We start from the raw sequence: 15631 nt of genomic DNA on the forward strand, positions 1-15631 counted from the left end.
TTATACTGTATGACTAAGTAAGCCACTGGCAGTGTCAAGTATTTTTCTACTTGGGTTTAAACACTTTTGAATTGTTATGATTCAATGTATATACCAGTCATTTCACAATATTTTCAATTAGGAGAAATAAAATTCATAGTTTTATTCCTATTTTTCAAATATTGAACTTTTCATAAGCCAGTGAAGAAAGAGACTAAAATATTCTTTGCCAAGACTTCTCCAACTTTCTGCTAGTTTTCCCTTAGTTATTTCACTTTCTTCCAGACTCCACAGCATAGATTCACAGTTAGCATTATGTAGCAGTCTGCCCAGAAAAAATATCCTGTAGCACTGAATCTTCTACTCCTTTCGCCTAGACTCCCCTGGAAGAGTCTAATCTTCCAAGAGAAATTTTAACCACTACAGCCTGAATTGCAAGTGTATTCCAGGGATGCAGGTTATAGACTAATTCATTAAAAAGTCTGTCCTAAGTAATAAATAATGGAAGATTATTAGAAGGTATGATCTCAGCCACTTATCTTTTGGATTTACACTGAGTGATGAAAAAAGAAGAAAAGATGTCAAACTAGGTAAGTACTACAAATAATGTGGTGATTCAGTGAAATCCTCTTTACTTCAATATGATTTTAATATAAAGAATAGCACTTTAAAGGTAAGCCTCTTGATTTTTATTTTAAGAAAAGTAAATGAATTGAAAGGTAGCCAAAAAAGAATTCCCATAACATTGCTCAGTTTCATTAACGTGTTGATACTAGAAGTGTCATACCATATAACCTTGCAGTTATTAATCTATCATATGATGGAGAAGGTTTCTGGACTCTCAGAAAATATTACAGTTGGAAGTAAGCTGCTATACAATTCATTAAGTTCTGGTCATACGTCTAAGTTATCACCTGAGGAAGAGAATGGATGAAAGAGGAGGACCAGAAGAATTGTCTGTGTACTTGAACACTGAGTTGCACCCAATAAAAAATACCTGATTTGGATCAGCATGTCTTGGGGGAAGGTCTTGTTATTGAAAGATCATTGCATAGTATATATGAGCGATACATATAAATATGTTGAATTAATACAATATGAGAGGGAGCTGGAAAAACTCCTGATGAAAATCTTTTCTATCAGAAAATGTGAATTTTTCAAAATGCATTGCCTTTGCAAATTTCTGATTCTACATAGGTTTGAACAGCTAAGTTTCTTGACAGCTCACTCCTGAAATCCTTACCAGTTTGCCTGGAAGACTGCTTGTCAGGAGCATTGTTTCTGGATTTTGTTAGATTAAAGGTTAATTGGTCTCTTTCTAAGCCATGAAAACTGAACTGCAGGTTAGTAGTGCGGAGATTCTCAACTCCTGACTCCTGCCCCCAGGGTGTTGTGAAGGACTCCGGGAGACTTGAGAGACATCTCCAAATCCATTTAGCCTGATTCCAAGAATCCACCAGGGATATGTGGAGTCTAGATTCCTGGCTTTGAAGCAGAGAGACCAGAAAAATATAGGGTGTGTAAGTAAATTGTCAGGATTGCCCTTATTTTTTAACTGAATTCAGGTGTCAAAAATTAACCTTTATTTTTTTATTCTGGAAGTCTCCATCTATTTGATTTGTTTTTTTCAGTTTCAGACTCTGTTCTTTCCAACCCACATACCCCAAGCCACACCATTCTCTCCCTTTCTTAGACCCGTGGTGGTATCTTCTATCAAGAAATAGCTCTGGGTGTGCATATCTGAGACTTTGGGATAGTTAGAAACTGAGCAATGCCAGTTTGGAAGGAAGCAGCAACACAGTTAGGAGAGTGTTGTAAGGAATTGCTGATGTCCTGATGCTGATACTTCAGCATCTCAGATTATACAAGTGTGCACGCGTATTGTCGATACAGACTCGAAGGAAGGATTAATGTAGGATACCTTTAAAGAAAAAGCTGCTGAATACAATGGCTGTGGCTTTAGCTGGTTTTCTTGTTGCCTTACTCAGAAGGGCAGAGGGTGTTGTATTCCGGTTCTGGTGCTGAAAATATTTCTGAGGACTGCTCCACTCTTTGTCTTGTATCAGGTCAGCTATTCTTCTTGTAAACAGGAAAATTATCATGATCACCTGTACTAATATGTCTGGTTGGAATATGGTTTAATTGTTGTAAAAATCAACTAGGTTTCAAGTACTTTGAATGAGATGCTGGGTTCTCCTCATATGATGTTAAGTATTGGATAACAATATTAACAGTAATTGTAACTATTGCTTCTAAATTATCATTTTCTTATGAAATTCAACTTCAGGACACTCATCCCTTTTTTGTTCTGTCTTCAGTTACAGAAAAGATGAAAATCACAGGTTTTTCAGACTTTAAGAAGAAACAGGCAACAGGCAATATTGTTGACCTACTGTTAAGTTGTCTGTGTCATGAGAGTCTTGAAGTCCTGAATTCTATAATGACTGAAAGACGAGTTATAGAATCAGATTCAGCTGAAGTATCTTCTTCTTGAGCCACCAGTATCCTGATAGACTCTCTTATAACATGGAGCATCTAGAAATCACTTTCATACAAGTTGATTTAATTAGCAATTCTTGTGTGAAGTGTCTTCCAAGTTACTTTCTTCTGGATTATATTCTACTGTGCAAATGGAAAATGGCATCTGGCCAGATAGAAAAAGTAGAATGGCAATAGTCAAATAAAATTAAAGATTTATATGTAGGCCAATACATTGAGTAATTATGGACAGTTGTAATTCAAATAGCTTACTAACATTTTTTTCTAATTTGTACCCTGTTTGTGATATTGGAATATTCATGGAATATGACAATTCTTAAGGTGTGGTCAAAGTTGACTTAAGTGGCATACAAATTTCATGGGAAAGGCAGAAATGATCAATTAATTTTCTATGAAACAATTTTACATTCACGTGTTCTTTCTACGAAACTGAAATTTGCAGGATTATGTTGATGTTGAAAAAAAAATCTGATTAAATTTAATGTCCTTTGAATATAAATGGAATAAGTAATTTAAGTTTGGTGTTTGTTTTTTTGGTTTTTTTTTGGTTTTTTTTTGTTTTTTTTTTAAATTCAGATTAATGCTCTATGAATTAGAAATTGTTTGTTATAATTTTCCAGGTCTGTCAAATTCAAATATTTCAATATTTTGTTTCAAAAATAACATATTCTTGCTGCTAAATGCGTGCCCTTTGCTTCAGACTTTCACTCTTTCTGTAGAATAGAAATTTGATTTACCTTGGTGTGTCTAACTCTAAGCTCTCATTGACCTTGCTAAGAAGTAAAGATACTCAGTAATTCACAGGAATAGTCATGCTATTCCTGAGCTCAAGGTTTTAATATTAATTTTATCCTTTAAATCTAAAAGGAAAAAAATGGTACAAAAGCTGATTATGGCAATAATGCAAGTTATATAGAGGGATTTTCAGAGAGAGGGGCATTGCTTGCCTGTAAGAACTGGTGGTTTCTGAACGTAGAAAAGACTGAATGCTTCTCCAAAGAAATCACATTTTAAGAACAGAAATGGGAATTTTAAAAGCTACCTTTTTGTTACAGTTAAAATAGTCTACTATGGATGTATTAATGTTTTAGATTAGGGTTTTCAGCTTGCAGGTTGTGGCTACAGGGAGCTAATATGAGTTTCCTGGGGATCTTTGGCAAAAGATAAATGTTTCTGCATAGAGATCTTCTTCCTAATCAACAACTAGTCATGAACAGACCATCCACAGCAATTTTTTTACCTCTGTCTTTATCATGACAGTAACCAGCACCGCCCGCACTCCGGCCTGTCTTGACACTGACTGCTCATTCTCACCCTGTGCTGTCCTGCTTCTTCAGGCTGGACACTTCTTTAGGGGAATTTGATGAAAATTGTATTCCCCCCCACCTTGGATTTATTTTAGCCTGATCGGTTCCCCAACCTTGCTAACAGTGTGGCTTTACAAATTCCTGAGTTGGTCCATTCTTAGATAAAAAAGCTGGTGACAATAAATAGCTTCAGTTCTTGGGTGAGGACTTCCACTGCAATCCTACAGATCAGACGTTCTCCTCTCTCCCAGTATGATTCTCAAGCCCAGAAAGAACTCTCGTTGCAGCCGCAGATTTAAAGCTGTAAGAAATCACTGTTTGTCTTTAGCCTGACTTCTCTAGTTGCATCAGTGCATAATATTCATACTATAGTATAGCGTATTCTGTACTTTCCTTGGAGGAAGGGGAAGAGCAGATGGGATGGAAACTAGAGATAAACAAGTTAACCCACCACATGTGTACAACTATGTCTATAAATATATATACTGTAGCTTTTTTTGTCCACTAGCCTTTTCAATTTTCAACTAAAGAAAGAGAACTTGGGTTCTTTCAGTATTGCCTCATTTTCCAATCCTTTAATCTTTCCTATACATCTTTTTAGAACCCTTTCCAATTTATAAATACCTCTTTTAATTTATGACTACCAGGCTTGGACATGTTTAAAGCTGCAATAATGCCTGATACCTTAGCAATATAGTAATAAGGGAAAGGAAGCACTTTCCCTTATTATAATTAATAATTTTAATAATTATGACAGGGGTCACTGTCAAAGCAAGGTTGAGTTCTTCTGTTCTAGGCTCTGTACTGTCCCCAAAAGAAGGATGCTCCTGTAGTCTTTGTTATTTATTCTGAGATGAATGTCCTAATATTTGACTGTATGAAATGCCATATTTTTCATTTATATCCGATTTATTGATACATTGAAATTATGTGGTATCATTCTCACATCCCCTTCTCTATGTTCCAGGTTTATGTCATTTCTGTTCAGCCCAGTGACATGTTACTTGTGTATTATAAAGCACCTCTGACTGTATTTTAACTTTTCTGGATATTCACTTCATGTTTGTCTTTCTGCTTTCATTATCAACTAACTACTCATTCCCATTTTACTCTGTGTATGTATTGATCAGTTTATGTGCATATACACACACACAGACATACTAATATTGTATACGTGTGTATTTTCAAGAAAGGCTTTCATTTCCTTTCTAAGCCAAGTTGGCTTATTACCAGAGCAGTTGTCCTTCTATATTGATTGCTGCTTTTGGACATCCAGTAAAATATTCCTAAACAGTTCATAATTATTCTTATTTTTCTGTTTAAATTCTTTCTCCCAATAGATTTGGCTTTATTTGTTCTCAGCTTTGGAAAATTCACTCCTTTAAAGCTCCAAGTAATTCAGTAGCTGCAATAAAAATTCTGAAACAAAGCCCAAGGAAAGATCTTGACCTCCTCTTGCTTCATTTCCAGAAAGAATATGAAAGGGGGATGATGCACAATCTTGATTAAAATTAATCTAAGTGTCTGAGAGAGAAACATTACTTTTTAGAGCTCACAGTAGATTTTTCATGGTCAGGAAGCTTGACAAGCATTGAAAATCACTATAGTTTGTAATGCCAGCTATCGCGCAAGCAGTGTTGTTGAAATGGAAAGTGCTGGTATCTTGGAATAGTGGACTCTGGAATGGTTATCTGTGCCGGTCTTGCACAGGTCGTGTGAACTCCCCAGTTTTTAACCCATTCACTAGTACAGCTCATTATTGCTGAAAAATAGCTGTGTTTTTGTTACCAGAACAAAGATATCAGTTTGATTTTATCTATTCCGCGTTGTGGTTCGAAGGAAGGATACTGTCCTTCAGTTTTAAAGTCAGAAAGTGAAGGTATTGGTTTTAGAGAAAGAGGTCCTGTAGTTTCATTTTCACTTATATGATCTTAAAAACTCTAAGCACCAGCTGTGTTGGGTCATGCAATAAAAGGGCTCCTTAAGATTTGGGCTGCAGACTTGCTCTGAGAAGAAACATACTTCACTTTCTCAGCGTGGTAAGTCAGTGTTGCATTGGACACAGCCTTCTGAAAAGAAACCATCAAAGAATGAGAAAGGTGGTGCTACCACAGCCAGGTCTTCATAACTCAAAACACTTATTTTGACAACTACAGCTGGTGAGAACTGTAGAGGATGAGCTGATATCCTACTTGACTTTCTTTGAAAGTCTATTTTCATCAATGTTTACTACAAGTGATCAGAGTAAAACTTGCAGGTTACATTAAAGCTTTTGCTCAGCATAAACCAAACTCTTCTGGTTTTGTTTTGTTTGTTTGGTTGTGTTTTTTTTTTTGTTTGGGGTTTGGTAGTGAGGTATTTTTAGATAGAAAATACGAAGCAAAAATCAGTTACTGTTTAGACCAGCACCTTTATTCAAATGAACAGTCAGACAAACAAAAAAGTTATTCAGGGTGTCCTAAACAGTTCTTTCCTCAGCTCTTCCTTGAACTCTTGGCAATTGTCTTTATTCATTGTTTTGTAGATACTTTCTAAACTTCAGTACATCAGAATTTCAAGGGTCAGCTTGAGCTTTAAAATTCTTTTCCTCATGTTGTAAAATTTTATTTGGAAAAGCCAAATGAAACTGCAACAATACACTGTGGAATTATTGATGCTGAAGGGAAAAATAAAATTTGATTTCCTTACATCTGCTTCTTATAACTTTTCTAAAAATTATATTAGTAGATCAATGCTGAGTTTTCATTTCTGTTCAGATAGTAGGGTCTGCATGTACACTTTACATCTTTTTTCCTCTCTAACCACTGTTTTACTGTCTCCATCCTGCCTATCTGTCTGCTGGAAAATCAGTGTTTTGCAAGAAAATTTTGCCAAATACTCCATGGTAAGCTGTTGCAAACTAATCTGTAGTTGGTTCAGAGCACAAAGTTACCTTGTGAAAGTCCTACTTGTACCCAAATGTCACTATAATGTGAATTGCTTCAGGATGGAGAGAGAGCTGCATGCTCTTTCCATATTGCAGATCAAATGGACATGTTTTACAGCAACACAATGAGTCAAATTTCTTGGAGCTGTTCTGAAGTCTCCGTTCCATCTCATTCAATTTTCGGCTGCCTCCACTTGTTTAGCCTCTTATCAGTTTACATATATCGCAAGGATAAGACACTCCTTTAGCCAAGTTAATTATACTGTCTTCATCCCATGGCAGGCCTGGTTATTTTAATCATCTTCACGCCTACTTTCCTATACACACTTTGCTTCCACGGTAGCCATTCTAAAATGTGTGAGCTGGACTCTTGCCTAGAAGTAAGCCGATCCCTGCATTACCCTGAAATGTTCTCATTGCATTTGCTTCTAATTGGGTAATGTGCTGCACTGTTTTTATATGACATTTCGTTCCTTGCTATCAAACATTCCATGCTTTTTTCATGACATGATTTATAAGACTTCCTTGTCACCTACATTCCTGCCAATTCTCCCAGAGATTCATCTCTAGATTGTTCTGTTTCTTGCAAAGTCTCACCCTCATACTGCTGCTAATTGAATATTTGCATACCCTGTTCCTTCCGTCTGGAACTCCCAACCCTTTTAACTCACTGAATGTCCCTTGCCAAACACTTTTAAAAGTCAGTCTGAAACTTTCCACTTTGACTATTGCTTTTTGTGTTCATATGTAATCCCTTTCAAAATGTTCAGAGCCCAGAAATGTTTCCACGTTCGAGCGATCAGAAGTGAGAGATAATAGTGGGGTTCCAGGCCAAATCAGATATAGACTGATCTGTGAAAGTGTCATTTCCCTGTAGAATCATACAGCAGTGACAATTACGTGGTGGTTAAGTCACACATGCTGACAAAAATTCAGGATGTCCTCCTAGTAAAAACAAATCCAGGAGGTCCTTCATGTTCCTGAGCAAGTACAGGCCTGTTACATTTATATGGACAAAAACGGATCTGAAGCAGCAAAATGTTGGGTAGCTGATGATGTTGGAAACTGGAAGTCTGCAATTCAGCAGCAGATAAAGTGTTGAGTTCTGTAATATCGAAGCAGTAAGTTCAAGAATTAAATAATTTTTTTTTTTGTAAATGCTGCATGCTCAGCAACAAGTTAACAGACAATCCTTCTAATGAGACTAAGGATGCAGTCCTATCTAGTCCCATCCCTCTCTTCACCATGTTTCCAACTCCTTCTGTGCCCCTCTAAGTCTTGCTGTGTCTTGCCACTGTTACTTACATGCAATTCAGGATTTATATCTTGTCAATCTACCGGTTTTGTGCCAATATATAAATGACATTATCAACTTCAGAAGCTGCTACTAACATATCAGTGAAATCTCCAAGATAGATACCGGTTTAAAGAGATGATCAGTGTAATACATGCCTGTCAAATTATGAAAGTAAGACATGCCAGTATGCTTTTACACCTCATTAATACTTCTGCCCCAGCACTTCTGCTGACTTGACTTTCTAGTTTAGTCGTTACTAGAGTTGCATTGGAGAAATATTGAATTTCTGACAGATTTAAAGAATAAAAAAATGCTTTTATTATGAGTATGATAAATGAACTAGTAGGGATGTTATCCAATGATTCTGCTTTGTCTTCAGAGTATGCTGTATCCTGCCACTTCTTTGGCTGTTCTGACTTTGAATATTTTCTGACCAAATTTCTTAAAAAGACAATTTTTTTCTCTGTTTGATATCAGAAATATCAATACTTTTTTTTTCTTTTGTGAGGAAAACGTTCTTGCTTTCTATAGGTGGACACAACCTTCAGACTCCAATCACTACAAACTTTCACACCACATTCCATTAATCTAATATCATTAAACCAGAAATGACCATTCCCTTCTTATGTCTTACTAGAATCACTCAATGTTTATATTAATGTCCAGAATTATGAATAGGTTCCAGCAGCAACATTTTTCAGAAGTTTATTATATACCATAATTATTCTCTCACAGGAACCTCTTACTGAGATCAAGTGCCATATATTTATGTTTTCCCTGGCTTTTACCACCTTGTGAAGGGTCTGACACTGGCCACTCTCCATAGCAAAATATCTGAAGATGGGCCTTATAAGAGGTCCAAGAATGGCCAAGGTTACGGTACAATTGAGGTGGTGTTTTAGCTCAGTGCTCTCCAAAAACATTACCTAGCCATTTAAGAAAGTGCAAAAGTTAAAGGTGAAAATTCAAACAGTGTAGTTGTGTTTACAAAGTAGAAGGATTTTGTAAATAATTGGTATCAATATGTTGTTATGGATGGGAATTACTTATGCAGAGTGTTTTTCAGCATTGGAAGAAAGACTTTGCTGAAATGCAGCAGCATATTAAAGGTTTAGCAAGAGATTAGCTGTGCAACAAGGACAGGGATTGGCTTCTAATTGTTTAGAGATTTCATTGGTGGTGAATGTTCCTTCATAACCACCACAGAGGAGACCAAAAACATTGAAGTTACGTCCAAGGGTCTGAATTATCTGTCATACCGGCATATGTCAGAGGTAACACTTGTAAGTAGCTGGAGTTACATGAACAGTAAAAGAAAGTTGGTCCCTAATGCAAAATTTAAATAAATAGAAAGGGATTTTAGATGCAGTTATTTATTGAGAATGGCTTACTGAGGCTTCACAACAGTGAAGAGCAACGTCTGCTGCTACTGCAAGTGTGGTTTACTTTACAGTTTTGTCTCTTTCAGAAGATTATTTCACCTCCTGAAGATTCTTCCTTTGTTTTTTTGTTATACTTGAGGAGACTTTTGTACCCTCCAACATTTCGGAAGAGGGAGACGTGGCCTGCAACCTCTCAGAAATACAACCACCTGCCAGTCCTGCAGGCAAGCACCAGTGCAGCAGCAGCTGGCTGCGTACTCTCTCAAGGAATTAGAGAAAAAAAAGTCAGGGTCAGGAAAAGAGGATGTCCCTGCCCATGGCAGGGAGGTTGGAACTCAATGATCTTCAAAGTCCTTTCCAACCTAAACCATTCTATGATTCTATGTAAATGGTGTAGACATGTAAATATGGAAGTGTGGTGTTTTTTTTTTCTTTTAGAAAGCAGGTAATACAGACTGTACATGCACTTTTATTACCCTATTTGCTCTGTTGATTGTGTCTCTTGTATGAGTTTGGAAGGGTGAAGTAGGTCTTGGGTTATGAGTTCAGTTCTTAGCTCTAGACTTGAGAAAATAAAGCTTTAAATAAATTAGTGCAAGTTCGGACTAGTACAATTTATTCCAATGTCTTCAGTTTAGCTTTTCTGGTACATGATGGTGCACAGTACACATTCCTGTGTGGAGTGAGCTGTTGTGACTGCAGAGGAGCTCTGGGCCATCATTATGATTCAGAAGCAGAGCATCTGCTAGAAGCTGCTGTGGTCAATCTGATTTTATATTGTGCATGTATTCTGGAGCTTTCCCTTCACACACAGAAAACATTTTCAGGAGGGGAATAACCTACAACATACGATGGAATGAAAAGGAAAACAAGTTTCATTTTGCAGTTTTAAAACACAAAAATCTTCATCAGAAAGTGATTTCCTAGCTGGGTCACATGTTTTGTGGCTGGATCACAAATTGAGTGCCCAATATTGGATAATGTAATCTTAAGGTTCCAAATAAATGCAAGAAATCATTACAACTGGTCTCTACTCACAAGAGCTACTGAGTGCACACAACACATATTTCTGTTGTAGTTGCTTACATCAGACTTCATTCTGCACCCCCATTTAAGCTTTTACATGGTTTTAAATGGTTGCTGCAAATTCAGATCTTTGAGAAAGACATATGACTGGCAGAGAATAAATATTTTACATGGAATAATTACTTATTGCCTGAAGTCTTTGGCATCCTATCCAGCAGGAAAAAAAACATTTTAATAAATGCCAACCACACCTACAAAAGATAAGTACCATCACAAATCATACTCACTTATTCCAAGATTATCATTTGATAACCAGTCCAAATTGCTGTTGAGATAATAGCACCTCTTTTGATGTTACTGGCAAAGTGCAAGTAAAAATATTTCTGTGTTTGGCTTTCACCATTAGTACTAAGATTTTACAAAACCTAACAACAAAACAAGAGCCAAAGCATAAGAGGAAGAATACTTTCTCATAGTAGAGTAAGTTAGATACACTTTAGCATACTTTGGGAACAATTGCCACCTACCAGAAACAGGCTATTAAGTGAAAGATTTATAAAAACACAACTTATTTTACTGGGTAAACTTTGGAAATATTTGGTACAATCTATTTATTTTAATCCTTGTTTTCTTAGAGGTGTTTGGAAAAATAATTGCAGCAAATATAATGCCTTCTCCCAATGATGAGAGAAGCCGCTTTCGTTGGAAAAGCTACAAACCAGCTGTATCGTTGTAACACATTTCTCCCCCTGATGCCCCAGGTCCACGTCCACATCCATTTAAATGCTTCCTTTATAGCATCCCAGAAAACTTTAGTCAATGTCAGGTTTACACCAGTGCAGAGCAGAATCTCTGGTTTATCAGTTTAAAACAATGGGATCCTTTATGCAGGGAGATTGTGACTCACTGCCTTGTTTGTCCTAGCTAATGAGAACTAACAGCACTGTCTGTAATGGATGTGCTGTGGATATTACTGTGGGAACGTGCCTTCAGGAAGAGATCCAACTATCTTCAACTGTGTAGTCAAAGATGATTGTTATTAAAATAATTTTGGAAACTCATGTACAAGATGTACTTGAATTACACTGTGAATAAGTTAACGATTGTTCTAACTTATCATAGCTGTTCTGCACGTATGTTCAACATGCAGCTTGTTGGCATTTTAATGCTGTGTATGTGTGTGGGGTGTGAGCAGACCTACTCTGCTGACTCATCTTGATAGATGGATTGGGTTTTATCATCACTGAATCAGAGAAACACAGAGTGGTTCTCCAAGATGAAATAGCTTGAGGGAAAAGACTGAACATCCCGCATCAGACCTTACAGTAAATCAGACCAAGGACAGGCTCAATTCAAGTGATTGGAAGCTTGCTCAGGATTTCTGCCAGGGTTTGTTACACCATAAATGAAAATCCAACAAAGTAAGAGATGGAAATCTATTAAAGACCCTTGATTGCATATTTGCTCTGTGGGAAACTGGCAGGGACAACTCATCTCCTGGTATTCGGTGCCTGGTTACGAGAAGTTAACTGCTGTTTAGAAAGCATGGCTCTTCCCACATCGATACAGAAGATATCTTGTCCTTGCAGAGAACACAGTCATAGAGAAACTTCCCTTCTGGTGGAGCCTGGAACATCTGTAAGCCCTAAAATTTAGAAATAAAATCCCCATGACTGTGAGGAAATAGGTGGATAGGAAAAGAATAAGCCAAGTTTCAAGGTGAGAAGAATTGGGAATCTTTCATTCTTTCTCCTCTGTGTAGAATTCTGGCTGTCTGATAAAGGTCTTGGAGAAGGCTGAGGACTGGTGTTGAGTATTGTGCACATGGTCTGTCAGACAAAGGACAGGAGGAGAGTGAATGTGTGACTTTCTGTTCTCCTCCCAAGCAGGCTGAGATCCATAGCAGAGCATGTAGACTCAACCATTTTCTGCAGGAGTACAGAGTGTTCAATAAACCAGCTGGGATGAGAACAACTTGGTAAGGTCCCCAAACACTGCAGAGTTGTAAATGAAGCTATTTACACAAAACAAAACCAGCAACAGATATTTGGGCGCCACCATCATTATAATAATTTCTAATACATTTCTTTTTAAGAAAGGCTATGAACCTGATAGTGTGGCTCACTGATTCATCCAAAACAAATAACCACTGAGTGAAGACCTCCATTTCAGATTATTTTGCATGATAAAGTTTGGCTGTAAAAGGTCAGGACAGTGAAATAGTTAATAGCAAAAAATTATCAAAAAAGTTAAAAAGTGAGCAAATCTGCTTTTCAGTTATTCAGAAAGCTGCTTGTCCCACTCATGCACATTGTATAATGTCTGTATGTTCTCATGCATGCTTTATAAATTTTGCATTTATATCTGTCCTGGTTTGAGCAACGCAGGACTAATTTATCTTCTAATACTTGGGACGACTGCACTTTTAGAAGATTCTAGTGTCTGAATTTGTGAAAATATTTACTTTATAGCTAGCTATGGTGTGTGGGTTTCAAGGTCTCAGTGTTTTCAAGCTTGCCGGGAGTAGGGATGAGGAGGAGCAAGACGCAGACACATGACCCAAGCAGGCCAACAGTATTATTTCATACCATGAATGTCACATTCAATATAAATTAGAAAGTTTGCTGCAAAGTTCTCTCTCTCCCTTGATGGCTGCTATCCTAAGAACTTCTTGCCCCAGTGCTGGACCCCTGAGCCCTTCCTGTTTCCCGAAGCTGTAGCACTTGCAGTGTCCAACATTTACTATCCACTGCTGGGAGTGCACAGCTTCTGATTGATAGAATTGGCTGAGTATAATTTTTGTATATTTTGTATTGGCATTGGGATCAATATTGGTTCTTTAGCGCTATTAATGTTAATTATCTACACTTATTCTATTAAATCTGTTTATATTTCAACCCCCAGGTTTCCTTGTTTTTTCCCAAACCCAAGGGGTCATCAGGTGATAGAGTGATTGTCTAAACAACAATAAATTGTTATGGGTTTCTCAAACCATAACAATATCAAAACACCTGTATATACCCTATCAGCCACTATGGCTGGTGGGGCCAGACCTGAAACCTATCCCTCACATACGCCCCTCAGCTAAAGAGAAATATTTTTAAACGTGTCTAAAACTTCCTTTAAGTCTCAGGAGAGGACTGCTACATGAAATGTAACTGTCATGAAACATGTCAGGGGCTCTTATAGTAGAAATCATCAGATATAAATGGTTAGAGACTCAGTGAAGTACTGACATGCAAGTGGTCTTGACAGTGTTGGAGACCAGTTTGGAACATGCTATTTCACAAAAATGCAATGTAGGTAAATAAAAAGAAGAGTACTTAAATCATCAAAAAATTCAAATTTGCAACCAGAACATAAGTGTTTGGATTCTGAAAAGCAGCTGAAGCACTATCTGAGGTCTTTACATTTCCATTCTTCTCTTCTGGCCTGACTCTTAAGCAAGACCACATCTCCTCTGATGTGGACAGATGAGTTTAAACAGATGAGTTTATTATCATTAAATATCTATCTCTTTTCACTGTCTCAAATATCCCTTATTTGTCCCAGCAGAGAACCAGAAAGCCTGTTCTTCAAACTGGACTTGGCATGCTGTACTGAAAGAAACTTGCCTAGCTGAAGAAGGACGGCTAGGAAAGCCTCAGGAACAGGGCTGAGGGAGGTCACCTTGCTGGGGCTGCCTTCGCATCACGGAACAGTCAGTAAACCAGGTAACCTATGGAACAAGAGGAACATGTGTTGACATCCGCGTTTGGGGGCCTTGTACAGCATGAAGATGTAATCAGCCACTAAGCATTTATAACTAGTATTAATGAGCCATTAAAAGGAAAGGAACCCTACATTCCCGTCCTGCTCCTCTGTGCTTATTATCCTATGAAATCTCAATGGATTTGGGCTGGGAATATTTGCTTGTTAACCTTACATTTATCACAGACATGACAGAGGTAGTCCTAATACCAACTCAATCTGCCCCATAGAGCCCCCAAGTTGCACGTCTTGGCAGCTGCTGTGCAGGAGCTGTGAGCAGTTCTGCCTGTACTCCCAAGTCAAAGAAGACTAAACAGTTATGCTACTGGGTAGCTTAGTCCCAGGCTCGACTAATAATGCAACGGACAATTTCTATTAGGTGGGTTTAGCACTGCACTGTCCAGAGCCACACACACACACACAAAGCTCCTAGTCAGCTTGAAACACAGGCAGAATAAGCTTATGGCTTTCTGGCAGAGATGGTGTAGACACTCTGCTTTTTCCCTTTCTCCTTGGTAAGTAACATATTATCCAGCTGGGAAATGAAAGGCATCCTGAGGCACACACCTTCGATACCCACGTGGACTGAGGAGAGCCAAAATTTTGACATGCTTCTGGAAAGTGTGTTGTTGAGCATTTGGGGAATAAGTAAGAGACTCTAGCATCCTTCTCCATTTTGAAAAAAATATTTCTTTTCTCTGCATATTTCAAAACCCAATGCTCTAGGTCCGTAGGTGCATGTAGTGCTTGAATGAAGTCAGAGATATTTGGCATGGAGAGATATGGAACAGGTCATATAATCAAAATTGTGCTTCACATACTTGTTGTCTAATGAAAGTTTATCATTAAAGGAATCTAGAAATTAGATGTTCCTACACAATTTAAACAAGCCTTTGTGTTCCTCTGAGAATTTCTTGTTATAATACATTTTACCTCAGTAAACATTAAATATTTGCCCAAATATTTCTCGGCAAGGATGCCATTAACAAATGTTTTGTATTTCTGTTCATGGCATAGTCTGCCTTTCCCAATGGTGGGGTTTTTTTAGTGATAAATCAACTAATTGTTTTGACCTTCTGCCACCGAATCTCCACAATACTCTTCTTGCTCTGTTCAGTAGCAATAAGGCGTCCAGCTGAATGTACAGCCTGAGATGGTTTGCTGTTACCCTAGAAGCTTCTGGGCAGTTATTTGCAGTGCTTATAGGTTCATTTCATAGTGCTAACACAGCTATGAATTTGATATGAAATTATATTTAAATTAAAATCACTCTCTTCCAGTTCAGCTCTCTTGTAAGAAGTACCTGAGCCTCTTGATTCAATCGCCTCGGTAAGTCAGATTGCCTAGAGCTCGTGATCAAACTGCTTTAATTCCCTTTTTTAAAGGTCATGTAAACATGTGTGCTTAGTGAATTAGATGCAAATTCAATTCCCTATTCACAAAGCTTCCTAGTTAAGTTGCCCAC

The sequence above is a fragment of the Charadrius vociferus genome, unplaced genomic scaffold, assembly GCF_000708025.1.
Source record: "Charadrius vociferus isolate BGI_N301 unplaced genomic scaffold, ASM70802v2 scaffold2, whole genome shotgun sequence".
Lineage (NCBI taxonomy): Eukaryota > Metazoa > Chordata > Aves > Charadriiformes > Charadriidae > Charadrius > Charadrius vociferus.